General features: G+C 30.3%; 1 long non-coding RNA gene across 2 annotated transcripts; it reads left to right on the top strand.

The window, feature by feature from the left end:
* Nucleotides 1-3,482: 3,482 nt before the first annotated feature.
* On the top strand, nucleotides 3,483-4,783 carry LOC123693788. 2 transcript variants are annotated; one of them, XR_006751718.1, is made up of 3 exons: nucleotides 3,483-3,536; nucleotides 3,994-4,176; nucleotides 4,624-4,783. It is a non-coding gene; the product is annotated as an uncharacterized LOC123693788 (long non-coding RNA). The 2 variants fall into 2 exon arrangements; XR_006751719.1 differs by lacking the exon at nucleotides 3,483-3,536 and adding an exon at nucleotides 3,841-3,892.
* The last annotated feature ends 7,236 nt before the right edge of the window (nucleotides 4,784-12,019 follow it).

Below are 12,019 nucleotides of genomic sequence, written 5' to 3'. Positions count from 1 at the left end.
AATATTTTGATACAAAATGATAATTACAATCGTTCTAAAAATACTACCGCCTATTTGGCCGGGAGATACTTTCTTTCTTATTGTCATTGCGTAATAAGACCCCTGTAGAACCGCCATCCTGTTACAAATGACCCAATTTTTGTGAAAGTATCTCCCGGTCTATATATATTAAAGGAGTCAAAGATGTCAAGTACAATTGTTTAGAATTATAGTTAAGTACACCACGTAGTCTTTTGGCAACATGAAGTAGATAATAATTTTATGTCCTGATTTACAAAGCATTAATAATTATTACAACATAAAATATAAAACAATATTTTACATTTTATATATTTCGTTAAAACGGATATTTGGCGCCATTAGATAGTAGGTTAAGTGCTTATTACTTAATACTTAACCTAGGAATTCTTGCAAAAAGAACCCACAAAAGCTCACTTTTTTCTTGTGAACCTAACTTTATATATTTAAATAATCAAAAAAAAATCCAAAAATTATTAGCTATATTTTAAATTGAACAATGAAATTTATATTTTTAGATATACTGAAAATTATATTGAAAATATATTGAAAAAAGAATAAACAAAATTACAGTTACATAATTATTGTAATAACACGTTGCAAAAGACAAATGGCTACAAGTCGCAGTAGGTAATTATTGTTCACTCTTGATTGTAAAAGTATTAAATTAGACCTTAAAGTAATTACTATCAATTTAAGATGTAATTAGTACTTGTAATAGTTATTTATAATAAAGCTTTTTAGATTACAGATTACTTATAAATAATTCCTAGTAAATTACGAAGATAAGGTTTTTATTTCGAGTCAAAGGTTCCTACTAATAAAATTGCCATATTCTTAACATAGATATTTTACTTTAGTATTATTAGTGAAAGATAAAGTATATTATTATACTAGCTTACCGCCCGCGGCTTCGCCCGCTTTGACTTCATCATCAGCCCATATACGTTCCCACTGCTGGGACACGGGCCTCCTATGAGGGTACAGGCCATAATCCACCACGCTGGCCAAGTGCGGGTTGGTGGTAGAATGCTCGCCTGCCGCTTTGACTTAAGCCTAATAAATTATAATATAGTTACTTGAATCACTCTACCTATAGGTATATTAAAAAAATCCCGTTGCGTAGTGAAAGATTTAAGCATACAAAGGGATATAGGGACAGAGAAAGTGACTTTGTTTTATATGTACTATGTAGTGATACATTGCAAAACAAAGCTTATTACATTTAAACGCCTGAATTATCTCCGGCTCTACAATCGATTGAACTTTTAAATTCCGGCTCCATATTGTAAGATTATTGTGGGGAAGAGAAACGATTGTTGGTGGTAGTAAATAACAGTATGTAAGAATATACTTGTCAGCTCTTATAATTTCAAAAACTAACTCGTAAGTTGCATTAGAAATAAAAAGAAACATTTATAATCCCATCTCATATTTTAATATCCTACAGTGCTAGATTTCCTGATAATTTTCTTCCGAGGAAATAACTACTTACATAGTCATCAGTCCGGAAGGAATGATTGACGAAATGTGCGCCTATCTTATTTATATATCAGAATTATTATCCTTTACCAAGTTTTCTTGGTACAGTGGTTGACGCGTGAGCGTTACACCGAGGGGTCCTGGGTTCGATTCCCGGGGGAGACGAAGGAAAAAAAAGGTCTCGGTCTGGTAGGACACAGAAGGCTGATCATCTACTTGTCCTTAAAAAAATCGATCAGTGAAACAGATGCATAATGCATCTGCTCCTTACCCCACTAGGGGACATGGGACTTTACTTTAAGTTAAATTCCTAAAAAGTGTAATCATCGATACATTATCACAAAAGTTTACATAGAAAATCCCGCGTTCACCCGAAGGTCATTTAATTGTAACTGGTAGACCTCCAAGTACTCACTACGTCTCGACAGCCGCGCCCTGCATTATTGCGTACAGAGTAGCTGGATATAGAGCATTTTATATTATTTATTAACTGACGTTATGTCTTAAAAACAATGTAATTCTAATATATAGAGGCATTCAACGAATTTTAAATCTATAGTGTAATTTTCATCAATGATTTACTATAGTCAAACTTTTATAGAAGTTAAAGGAAAAAAGTTATAGTTTATGTAAATAATTTATGTTTATGACTAAAGAACGGTTACGTTTAATAACGAAAGTGAAAGCGGAAAGCTACCAATGGCAATAAAAATTACATTTCCTTTACAACAATTTGTATTGCAAAGGAATCGTTTATTTTAATGATATTCCAACTTGAAATTAATAATAAGCTGTTATTTTATGTAAAGATGTTATAATGTCTATCCATGTACTTTATATTTTTTATATAAAGTACGTATGTATGTATTATTGTACTTTATATTACTATTTCCATGTAATTGCATCTCTATTTGAAGAGATAAGAACATATTATATTACAAAAATAAATGTCAACCTACACATAAAGGTTCTGTGTCCACGTACTCTATGTTAATTTGGGTGTCCACAGGTAATATGCCTAAAATGTCATTTCCTGCTTTATTCAGTACACACATGATCTTGAACGGAAAGCCTTCACAGCACATGTATATATTAAACTAGTTAAACTATGCTATAATCTAGGTTATTTTGATGACGTCAACATGTTTCATATAGATTCTAAGATTTTCGATTATGTCTTGTGTTTCTTGGTTTAGCGGTAACTGGTAAGTATATTACAGGTCTTAGGTTCAAATACGGGTGGATAATAAATGCAATGATTGTAATAGACTAAAAAAATACAATAATAATATAGGTATACTTAGGTAGAAAGTTGTGCTCTATTACTCGAAACTACTTTTTCTCTTGTGGAATCGAACCCCAACTCTTTCGACGGAAAATACTTTCAGACTATTATTTCTAAAATTGTTATAATAAATAATTAGTAGTAGTAGTAGGTTTAATATTTCACAATAATTTTAGAGTCTTATATTATTGATATTTGACGATAAAATTACTAATTTTAAAATGAATGTACGCTTGTAAACGGAAAGGTTACGAATACAACATAATAATTGTCAGGAATTATTATACAATATTTGTACTAAAACCTCTGAGTCACGTGCAATGACTAAGGAATCCTATGGACAGGGCATAATGTTCTATACAAACAACTGATTATACAAATATCATGCATTTCGATACCGAAATAATAAAACGAATACTGTCTCTTTCTAACTAATGAATATTCTGCTAAGTGAAAATATATGACTATACGTCAGTCAGTGCTAATTCTATACCGTTTGACATTTGAAGTTAGCTCAAATACCTACTGTGGCCGGGCGCCATTTTATGTTCTCGTTATTATGATGTACATGCTCTGTCATTGCTCCGTAGTAAACATTGAAAAATATTGAATATTTTTGTGATTGTGACAAACATTTGTGTCTAAAACATATAGAGTGGTCAAGGACAAATAGTGGCATAATACCAAAGCGCAGTATTGTGGGATGTGGCTCCGGAAAGAATGAAAACTAGAAAAGTTTGTCTTTGCACCGGTATGTATACGTTTTGACTGAAATATTAGTTATTACTTTGCTGATTTACTTATTTTCATGTATATTGAATTGAGGAGTATTCACAGACTATGTTCAGTGTAAAATTGTTACCAAATATAGCTTTATTTTGTATATTTTCGTTCTAGTAAAATAATGAATTTGGGTGCTAGTGATGACTTATAATATCGACATCAGCAAAATGTTCGATGAAGACGTGCGTCTCCCAAGGCTGTGTCATTAATCTTAAGAATAGTTGCTTTGGTGAATACACTTCCAAAATAACAAATTAATTTTGCCAAGAGCAGCAGAAGGAAAAATAAAACACTTAAATTTACCTAATATGAATTTTAACTTAAGTAAGATTAATCGCTTTTATAGTAGGTACTTTAAAAATGTATTTATAAATAAGTCAGGTCAGGACTAAAATTATAATAACCTAAAAATTCATTTTTTGAAGGTTACCAAGAAGTGAAAATAGAAAAGGAGAATGGTTAGAAGCAATTGAAACTGAAAATATCAAGCCAAATGTAAAGGATATATCATAGTACATTTCCCAGAAAGTGCTTTCAATAGAACAATGGATGTGATTAGTCTGCACGATGATGCTACACCAGTATGTCTGCCGCTGCATTCACACAGGGTGAGGTTTTTATCTGTAGACACGTGATGTCTTCCAATTTACTTTTGGTCTTTTTATTTAGATTTAGGGCTGTCATTTATAATCTAACGTTTCTCCTATTTTGAAGGAGGCCTGTGAACAAACTGAGATGGTTTTATATGATTTTTTGAGTACAAACTTGGGTGATATTTGGTTGTTGAAATGTTATTGACTGAGGGAAAGTGCAATTTACTTTAAATACATGGGGTGTTTTAAGTTATTTTTCTATTCTTTATAAATTTATATTTATAAAGCATTTCAATGCCATAAAACCAAAAATATAAATTCAAGTTCCGCTATTGTAAGCCCTAATGTTGATATTAATTTCAAACCATCAGCATTGCCCTTTTAATTAAAATGTATTGCATTTTAGTTTAAATGTAAAGTGAACAATGCTAGTTAATGTAAACTGTGACATTTCATTTCCAGGTACCAGTTGAGCCTCAAATCCCGAACTCAAAAATGAACAGAGTGTATCTGAGTGCATTCCAGGCTACACAAAATAGTTTAGCTCTATAATTTTCTCTATTATTATATATTATTGTTTTTTTTGTCTATTATTTATAAATAAATAAATACAATTACTGTATATTGTGTTGTTCATCGTAATAAAATACTATTATATACCTATATTAGTATATATTATGTTGTTTCATTATATTACATTCCTCAAAACTGAAATTACCAAATTGTAAGTCTACCGTAATCCTTATATCGAAGTCAAAATTGAACTGGATTTATCAAATTATACAGGGTTAGCTATCTTGTCTGGCGAGGTTGCTGGTGTTTTACAAGTAACCCTGTATAGGTGTTACCGTCACGAGCAGCCATCGTCATACTTAATTTTATTAATTGGCATTGTCATTTTTTCCATTTGTAATTTTACTTCTATGTTTTGTACAATAAAGTTAAAATAAATAAAAAAGAGTGTGTGTTTATGTACACGCGTTACAAGTTACGCGCCAAAAGAAGTATAACTTCAAAAAAAATATATTAATATTATTTTTATATCGATAAACATAATAATGTTTATCGATATATTCTCGGCACTAAACACCGCCATGTTTTGTTACAAGCAATATGGCGCCGGCCACACTTTTTTTGTAGGTATGTCACTTCCATGTGATTCCTTATTCATTGGTCACGTGCAACGAATTACACTCTAGCGCCGCCTTGAGACTACATATTTCACATTATTACGCATTACTTGCCTTTTCTATATTACATTTACATGTTAAATATGATTAAAATGTGTTAAAAGTCATTTTATTGCCAGCAACTCTAAATTAACACTTAGAATCAGTTAATTTTATCAATAGATAATGGAATTAGTGTGAGCATTGACCTCAATACATTTTTTTTTTCAAATACTATCGTACCATGATAATTTCCCGCCCAAATTTGACATTGACAGTTTTAACACCATGCGAATGATACTAAAAAAATTATAACTATTCCACATTAAATAAATTTGAACATAATAAATAAGATAGCTCGTAAAATAGTAAATTAAAACCATTACCATAATCGACCTGACATAAAAGGCGAGCCACACAAATCGAGCCAAGCATATTTTTTGTTATATTATATATTCTGTGGTCGACATGAAAGTTCTTATTCAAGGGCAGTTACATGCACTTCCGTGACCGGTTGCATATACGTATAGATATTGATTTTAATTAATCAACTTCGTTTAAAAAATGTTTCAGTAACTAGATTATTTCGCGTTTCCTGTTTAATGACCTACAGAGTCAAGGTTAATCTTTTTCTATACTAATATTATAAAGAGTAAAGTTTTGTATATATGGTTTTCACGCATGAACTACTGAACCGATTATAATGAAATTTAGCACACATATAGAGGGTAACTTGGATTAACAAATAGGATAGGTTTTATCCCGAAAATCCCACGGGAACGGGAACTGTGCGGGTTTTCCTTTGAAAACGCGGGCGAAGACGCGGGCGAAAAGCTAGTATTTGATATTGTACCGCGAAAGCAAATTAAAATATTTTGTATACGCTATTCTTGTTTTCTGTACTCAGGCTATCTCAATTTAATTTTTAATGATTATGAATGGAAAAAGATTCTTTAAAAAGATTTAGTATCAAGTTTCTTGATTTTTCTCATAAGAAACGGTTTTCTGAGACCATGGTACCTAGTTTAGAAACTATTCCTAAACACTTGCAAGATTTACGTTATTAAAAAAAATAAGTTTGAGTTTATATTTCTTGACGATAGTTAGAAGAATCAATCGGGAAATAAATAATAATTAAAATATGGACAGACAGAGAAAAAACAGAGAATCTTAAAATAGGAAGAGCTGGCGTTGCACTGGTTAATTTAATTATTTATTAAAACGTAAAATTAAAATGTTAATTTCGCGGATATATGCAAATACTTTTTATGCATTTATTTCATTAAAAGGGATTATCAAGAACGACTGTATATACTTTAATGACGATATATTTTATCAAGGTCATTGTCTTTTTATATCACATTATTTTTATCCTACAGTATTTGAAGTGAGATTATTTGAAACTATTTGAAACATATCAATGATATATAACAATATGGAATACAAAATAATTTCATCCTTAGTTTAAAAAAATATTCTTAAGAGAAGAGTAAATCCAGTATCAATAAATGTATACTAATATTATAAAGCTGAAGAGTTTGTTTATTTGAACGCGTTTATCTCAGGAACTACTGGTCCGATTTGAAAAATTCTTTCGATGTTAGATAGCCCATTTACTGATGAAGGCTATAAGCTATAGATCATTACACTAAGATCAACAAGAGCGTAGCCACGTGGGTGAAACCGCGGGGCGCAACTAGTACAAAATATGGAGCAAGTATTTTATGAAGGTAACTTAATCGAATATGACATTAGCATTTGAACGAAACCCGTCAACCTTCTTAGGCCTTACATTCTTCCTAACAAAGGATTGTAACTATGTCATAATATTGGAAATCGATGTGTTGGAAAATTTAATCGTGGATGAAAATTATACGCAATCACGCGCAGTTATTTTCTATAGTGTAATGTACTAATGATGTCTTTTGTCGTCAATTGCTTATGTCTTATGAGAAAAAGTAATGTGCATTAACTGTGGTGATAACTACATATTTGCAATTCTAGTTCTGACTTCTTAGTCAGAAGATTTTTTATGAATCTCTGAACATGGAAAGTTAAAAATTAGTTAAATAAGTCTTTAATTAGATTTTTCTTAAAAACTCTACTATGTACCTTATATTTTATTTTCTTTCGATTATACTAGTGTTATTTATTTCACTATCTCATTTTATCGATAGAAATTTGATTGTAGACGTACATTTAAGTGTAAAACTTTCTTTGTAACCTATAAGGATCGTTGAGTTAACTCTATGGTTACCATAAAAATATTCAAAAATTGGATTTGTTATAATATTATAATGTTTCTTATAAGCAAGTCAGTCTACTTTAAATAAGAAAAAATATTATCAGCATTACCATACCTTATTTATAGGAATCAGCACAGAATCTCGTCTTAACATCAACATTCAACATAATCCTATGTGGATAGAGGATAATTGAAAATAATTCTACCAGAAACGGCATAATCTTTTGGGGAAATAAAAAAAACTTCGACATTAAAATACCCAGACAGACAAAAAAACTATATCTCCCAAAAAGGAGTAAAAAAAAAGCCTACTTTGTTACATAAAAGGCGATCCTAATGTTTTAAAAGCCTTGAAACTGTTTTAAAATTCACTTCATTCAATGGCCTACTTTATCAACCGCAATACTTTGGCTTGGATATCATTTCATATGGTATGTCAATTGTAAACGATACTTCGGTTCAGGAGCAACTGATGGATAGATTTACAATTATTTCTAGTTATCTATTTATTAACTGTTTATTGAATGAAATTGTAAGCGCGATGTCTGGTCATGATATTCGTATGCCATTTTTGATGAAATTTTTATTTATTTTAATACTAATATTATAAATGTGAAGGATCTGACTGTCTGTAATTCGATGTTTTTGAACAGCGATGAATAGTCTCCTTGAAGACAGACCAAATTTTGTCATGAAAACAAGATAACATTGTGAGGGGAGATGTACCTATGTAAAAATGTATGTTGTGTGAAACCTATTTTTATACCAAATTAGCGGTCCGCCCCGGCTTCGCCCGTGGTACATGTTTACGTTTTCTCTCCATAAGAACCATCCTCGTACTTCAAGGAATACTATAAAAAAAGAATTAACGACATCGGTTCAGCCGTTCTCGAGTTATGCGCTTACCAACACATTTTGCGATTCATTTTTATATTATAGATATAAAAACATAATCTACTTTTTAAATGAGTTGCGAAGTTAATTACTGCAAGTTAATTTTCACCATTAACAAGAACGTGATAGGAGATATTTGGGTTATTCTTTCTACGATAAGATCGAATAATTCTGTCACGTGCAAGTGAACTCTTTAATATCCTTGTTTGAACAATCGTGATTTAATTTCCAATCACAATAAAACAACCTGCAATATGTCACAATGCCAACTGCATTCGAATTTATGCATTATGTCATACGTAAGTAAGGTCTTTAGTGCACGAGCAGGGAAAAGCATTTAGTTGCTGTGAAAAACAAGTCATACTTTTATCATTTTCATGATACCTATATGTTTGAGTAAAGCTACAAATATGTTATTAATTTACCATTCTCAAAACATTATTTATTTCTTAAACTTAACATATTAATTTCTTTCGTAACTGTTCTCAGATTATTATATGTATATACGCATCATTGAATATTCTTAACTAGTATATTAGTATGGTTAAGATTTTTATTAATATTACTTAATAAACCGCGCTTAAAATCCGAAAAAATGTCACTGGCGTAACATTAAATGCAGCATTGTTATTTGTTTCATACTTAGTTTTAACCGCTCGTCAATAACCAGCCTTACTAAGAGCTCCATTGACCTCACGTCCGTAACAGATCTTTATCACCGAAAATTAGTCAATTGTCCAAGAAACTAACATAATTGTGGGTAATTATATTTTTAATTACTACTTTTTATTTTATGTTATAATTTGAACTGTCTATTTTGAAACTAGTATTACATAATGAAGCGTGTCAAAATTAATAATTTAAATGAAAAGCTTATTTCACAACTATTTTTAATTTTCTTAGCCTTACTGTGTCTCTCTGTCTTGTCGTATATTTAAATACTGTTGAACTTGTTCCTTGAAATAAGTATAAATAGTCGCTAGAAAAATACGTTTTAAATATTTTTTTTATTTGGCAAATTAATTTTTAATTTTATTATTATCACGAAAGATAACTTAAAAATTACTGTTTATTTATCTACTTATTTATTGATATTTACTATTTCATTCAAAAAGTTGATCAAAATAGAATGAGTTTTCAGTTGAACTATAATGTTTATTTTTATCTATTACACAATAACTTTTTATTAGATAAATCAATTTTGTGACTTCGCTCCAAATAATTGATTTGATACGGTTCGATTCTTTTTTATTTGAAAAAAAATGTATAGAGTCGGTTTTCGTATTTTTTCCAACAAATTGGAAATTATTTAATCATGAAATAATAATTCGCAATAGATTGGTGATTGCAGCTTCCTCTACGCAAGCTGGCTAAGTAATAAGCTGCTAACTTACGTGTGAAAGAAACCTCACAAGGTGTTACAGATAACCTAGTAAAGGATCGACGCACACTGAAATGTGCTTTTGTTAGTACATTAACTAATTTAAAAAAAATTGTGCGTGTACTAAGTAGTATAAACACGTAAGAAGTGAAACTTCTTTATGACCTTATAAAAAAAATACTACTTACATATACATATATGCAACTTTACAGAAATACGTCAAATCACCGAGTTAGGGATAAGAAAAATTTCCTGCGTAACGAAAAAATGTTACCTTAAATTTTTTTCCAACCCCGATAAAGAAGTTTCACTTAAATTAAAATTTATTTTGGATTTTGTGTTATTTTAAAAGTGTATAAATGTAAAAATGTAAACTTTAATCCGTTTAAACTGTTTCTAGTATTCATGGTACTTAATAGTAGAAGGTAATTGTCATCGTCATTTTGCATTAAATTTAGGAGATTCACTGGTCAATTAAAAGCTGTTGTGTCACCTAAACTAATATATATTTCGATAATTTCATTGATCGATATAGGCACCCACTAACTTAAATCCTCTGTGTGTCAAACACTTAACAAAAAAAAGACGTGTGGCACTCTGAGACTGCCGCGGTAAAGCTATTACATAGCATAAAAATTATTCACCGCTTTGCCGGTTGGAGTGGAGGGTGTTAGGTTATTTCGTTACGGAATTTTTGCATTTGGTCGCCTGGCTCAAGGCCCGCGATAGAAGCTATGCAATAGCTTAAAAATCTGACATATAGAAGTATCCTAATGACTTTACTGAGCGACGTTCCTAACGCATTATAAAGTACAATTGTTTCGGAGAAACGAAACTCGATCAAACTAGAGATGCATTCGAATTTGTCTGTATAACGTCTACTGATTTGAATAAATATTTGCTTCCTTTTATGCTGTGGCTGTGGTTGAGATCCTCGGGTTTAATAAAGTGAGAGTTCGAGCTTGACAGATGTAAAAAATATATAGATTTTACAGATTGTAAAAAACCAAACAACTACTTGGTGATGAATGATGTCCCACATTTTAAGTATAACTTTCGTATTAGATATTTTTGTGGTTATCCTAAGTGAAACAAAATACTTAAACATCGTTTTTGTTTTATTATGATGAAAATGTTCGTTAATAATATTTTAAACGTATATTTAAAGCAGTATTATATACTTGACTATACTTAGATAATATGAGAAGGGAAGTGAATGGAAATTAAGTACTAAGTCAATTATTATATAAATAACTGTGAGAAATTCATATTACATTTAAATGTTTTTAGCAATTTTGACATACCTAAGTTTAATAATTTCTTTATTCTTCTTCCGTTCAGCTCTTAGCATTATATGAAATTATAAATTTGATTTTCTAGACATTTTTAATTTGTAGCATTTGTTGTAGATAAAATATTATTAAATCGCATTGATATTATACGTAATATGTATATAATGACTTTACTTTCTTAAAAAACATATATTTTTTTTTGTACTTACCGAAAATATAAGTAGTAAGTACAATGCCAAGGGCAAAAAGCAAGTCTGCCTCCAAATTATATAATAATAATTAAAAACACCGTTCGAATGCGGAGGTTTTTATTCACAGCTTTTTTTACAGAGGTCAAATACAAAGGTAAATCAATTATTTATGTATATAGTCTTCAAACATATAATACAACTAGCTTACCGCCCGCGGCTTCGCCCGCTTTCTCTTAAACGATTTGAAATTTAAACTATCCTATCTCTCAAGTTGGATCGAACTGCACATAATGTGCGAATTTCATTATAATCGGTTATGTGGTTTAGGAGTCCATTGAAGACAAACATTGTGACATGAGATTTATATATATTAGAGATTCAATTAATTTTGAACTTTAATAATGTTGGAAATATGAATTTAACTTAATCTTTTAATTATTGTGAAGAACATTTCCTTTTCAATACACTTAATATTAATTTTATATGTCTCATATTTTAAGGGTTTATAAAATTAAGGGCTGCCACAAACAGAAAACATTTGAAGGATCAATAATTGAATATCTTTATATTGAATTTTTGGACCATCTAGAGCCCCCAGGTTTACTCGTTTAGTACCTGACTTAAAAGTACCCTAAACAAATCTTTGTATGTACTTTCATACGAAGAATAAAATAATATTTTTTTTA

Source organism: Colias croceus, chromosome 8 (genome assembly GCF_905220415.1).
Source record: "Colias croceus chromosome 8, ilColCroc2.1".
NCBI classification, from domain to species: domain Eukaryota; kingdom Metazoa; phylum Arthropoda; class Insecta; order Lepidoptera; family Pieridae; genus Colias; species Colias croceus.
Note: the sequence above shows the minus strand (reverse complement) of the source record. Positions and strands in the feature narration are given on the sequence as shown.